Source organism: Cebus imitator, unplaced genomic scaffold, assembly GCF_001604975.1.
Source record: "Cebus imitator isolate Cc_AM_T3 unplaced genomic scaffold, Cebus_imitator-1.0 Scaffold74, whole genome shotgun sequence".
Classification (NCBI taxonomy): Eukaryota; Metazoa; Chordata; class Mammalia; order Primates; family Cebidae; genus Cebus; species Cebus imitator.
In genome coordinates, this window is record NW_016107389.1 from 6560583 (window position 1) to 6564719 (window position 4137).

Genomic DNA, 4137 nt, shown 5'->3' on the forward strand with positions numbered 1-4137 from the left:
TGATTTTTTTTTTTTTTTTTTTTTATTTTCCCAGGAAATCTGTTATCAGCATAAAAGATCAGAGTCGTGGCAGCAGCCCAAAGGAAATCCTTTTTCTTTCCCACGTCTGGATTGTGAGCAAAGTCAAAAATATCGTTTTCCTACCCCTCCTTTTACCTGGATTTCCTTGGAAAACAAAGGGAGCCTTCTGACTGCTTTTTCTTTTTTCTGTTTTTCTTTTCTCTCTTTTTCCTTTCTCTTTTCTTTTTTTGCTTGTTTTGATGACTGAAAAGTTGTTGCACGTGCAGTGGGCAGAGGGAAGGAGAGAGGAGAGATAGGTGGGAAGAAATCCCATCCAACCTCAGCCAGCACATCTGCTGAAAACAATCAGAACTGTAAAAATGCATTATTCCAGAGTGTCGAATTTGCGAGAAGATTGGGGTGGGGGTTGGGCGGAAGCAGAATCTCAAAATCAAGGTAGGGAGTTTGATTTTATTGTTCTGGAGGCTGAGGAAGTAAATTTGGTGGGTCTTAATTGGCTGCCTTCCTGGGATCTGTAGAAGATAAAATTGGTAAACTTCAGGGCATAGAGAAACTATGAAGCATAATGATGTTATGATACTTTTTGAAATTTGGTTGAGGCAGGACGCTGTGGCTCACACCTATAATCCCAGCACTTTGGGAGGCTGAGGTAGGTGGATCAGCTGAGGTCAGGAGTTTCAGACCAGCATGGCCAACATGGTGAATGAAACCCGGTCTCTACTAAAAATACAAAAATTAGCCCGGTATGGTTGTGCATGCCTGTAATCCCAGCTACTGGGGAGGCTGAGTCACGAGAGTCGCTTGAACCCGGCAGGTGGAGGTTGCAGTAAGCCGAGATCATGCCACTGCATTCCAGCCTGGGCAACAGACCTAGACTCTGTCCGCCTCCCCCCACCAAAAAAAAGAAAGAAAAGAAAAAGTAAATTTGGTTGTAGCTCTTCACTTGCTTATCTGAGCATAGCATTAGAATCTTTCCTCAAAAGGGTAAACAAAATGTTACAACATGGATGAATCTTAAAAATATCATGTTAAGTGAAAGAAGCCAGGAACAAAAGACCACATATCGTATAATTCCATTTATATGAAAGTTGAGGATAGGGAAATCTATAGAGACAGAAAGTAAATTCATGGTTTGCTAGGGACTGGGGGAGAGGGGAAATGGAAGTAATTGCTAATATGTATGCATTTTCCTATTGAAGTGATGAAAATATTCTGGAAATAGTGGTGATGATTGTACAAGTTGTGAATATACTAAAAACCACTGTGTTCTGCTTTTTAAATGGGTGGATCTTATGGTATGTTCATTATATCTCACTTTTAAAAGTTGAAAAAAAAAATCATATTGTCCAAATTCTTGTAGTAATCAATTTACATAGTTCAGCAACAATATAATTCAATGTGTATTATAAAACAGCACATCTAAACACTAGAGTTACAACTGGCACCTGTCCTCATTGAGCTTACAGTTTCAGAATGGGTAAAGGAAAACAAACAATACATTTTTTAAAAGAATAAATAATTACAGGAAAGAAGCAAGTATGATGAAATGCAACAGTAGTTTTGTGCAAGGAACTGCCATATTTGGAGCTATAGTTTAGGGTAGGAAATTCATCTGGCATAGTTATATAGTATGAATTGGAAAGAAAACAGCATGACATCTGTACTAGGCATTGTCTAGGTACATATAGATATGATAAATTAAATTCTCAGGTAAGTCTGACTCCATATCTCATAGTGGAATATCAGCTGCAAAATAATACTAGGTCAGCCAAGCTCAGTGGCTCCTGCCTACAGTGCTAGTGCTTTAGGGGGCCAAGATGGGAGAATCGCTTGAAGCCAGGCACTTAAGAACAACCTGGGCATCAAAGCAAGACTCTGTCACTATCAAAAAATTATAATAGTAAAAATTAACTGGGCGTTGTAGTACATGCCTGTAGTCCCAGCTACTTGGGAGGCTGAGGCAGGAAGACTGTGTGAGGCCGGGAATTTGAGGCGGTAGTGAGCTATGATCATGCCACTGCACTCCAGCCTGGGCAACAGAGTGAAGCCTTGTCTCAAAACAACAACAACAACAACAACAACAACAACAACAAAGCCTATCAGGAATTTTAGGAATGAATGAACAGAGGTTACCAAGATGGAAATGTTGGCTTACCAGTAACACAAGAAACACTACCTCAGTCACCATCCCATTCACGGTCAACCCTGATTAGTAGTCAGACATGGGCTTTTAGATATACAGACAAAGGCATAGTTTATTTCCCAAGTTTAGCCCAGGGATACAATCAAACACTGAAAATCAGTAGACTATGGAATGTCATGTGTGGTCATGTGATACAGGCTACTGAAACACTGAAAATGTCTTAATAATTTCTTGACGATTTGTCTTGGGTTTATCAAAAGCTGTTTGAGAATTTGGGACTGTTATTCCATTGTATCATTTCTGGTTATCCTTTTTTTTTTTTTTTGAGACAGAGTCTTGCTCTGTTGCTAGGCTGGAGTGCAGTGGCGCAGTCTCAGCTCACTGCAACCTCTGCCTCCCGGGTTCAAGTGATCCTTCCACCTCAGCCTCCCAAGTAGCTGGGACTACAGGTGCTTGCCACCACACCCAGCTAATTTTTGTATTTTTAGTAGAGACGGGGTTTCACTATGTTGGCCACAATCTCCTGACCTTGTGATCTGCCCACCTCAGCCTCCCAAAATGCTGGGATTATAGGAATGAGTCACCATGCCTGGCCTCTGGTTATTCTTTAAATAATTTTTTAGTGTTTACTTTTATTGCCCTAATAATCTGTAATGTCTTTGAAGTTTCAAGAGGTACACCCAACTGTAGTAAGCAGGACTTTGATGAAGATGTATGCTTGTGTTCATTTTTTATAATATATGAGGTTTTATATATGATTTTATATATGAGTATTACATATATGATATTATTATAAAGTCATGAAAAAATATATATGTAAAAGCCGTGCTTTATATCTGATGAGATTTGATGGCACATAGACTTGATTTGAAGTCTGCCGTTTCTACTTAACTAGCTGTGAGATCTTAGTTTCTCTTAGCTTCAGTTCTCCTTTTTATAAAATAGATTGATGTGAGCATAAGAGGAAATGTGTGTAAAGATGGTCAGTAAATGTGGATTCCTTTTTCCCTTCATCCATCTCATGTGTTCTAGGTCAGAGATTCAGAGCTGGAAACCTGGATGAGATTGGATATACCATGGCTCCTGAATTGTGTGCCAAGGATTGGGGCTGTTTGTGTGTGCTCTTTTCTGCAAGGAGAGTTAAGAGCTTTCATCAGATTCTCAAAGATGCCTTAAGAGACAAAATATTCAGAGCCACAGCTCTTGATTATATTAGTTATACTTCTCTTGGCTTTTGTTTCTGTTGTGTTTTTCTTGAGGCATATAGATAAGAAATGAGCATGATGCTTTAAGGTCAGAGGTTCAGCTTGGATTCTCAAAACAGAACCCAGTAATTCACAGTTTAAGTGTAGAATGTCATGTGTGTCATGTGATACAGCTTATAATTTCATGAAGAATCGCTTCAAGCCTGTTCCCAGTCCATCCTCAACTTAGGGAAGGAGGTACATTGTCAGTTTGGTCTAGAATGGCCTCTTATGAACTTACAACCTGATATCCCTTGGAGAGTCTTGGTTTATGCCTTTATCCCAATGAACTTACTAATTGTACCCCTCTTTCATTCCCAAAAAGGCCTAGTTTGAATAATAAATTATACGGTTACTCTGGATTTCTGGCCAAATTACATTTTTAAAAAACCTTACCTTTTAAAATGAACATTTTCCCAATTCTGATTTGCATCTGTTTTTCAAAGGATTCAGTGCTATATTGCCAGATATTTTTTCTTTCTTTCCTTATTTTTTTGAGATAAAGTCTCGCTTTGTCACCTAGACTGGAGTGCAATGAAATGATCTTGGCTCACTGCAACCTCTGCCGCCCAGGTTCAAGTGATTCTCCTGCCTCAGCCTCCCTAGTTGCTGGGATTACAGGCACCCACCATCACTCCTGGCTAATTTCTGTATTTTTAGTAGAGACAAGAATTTTGGGCCGGGTGCGGTGGCTCACGACTGTAATCCCAGCACTTTGGGAGGCTGAGG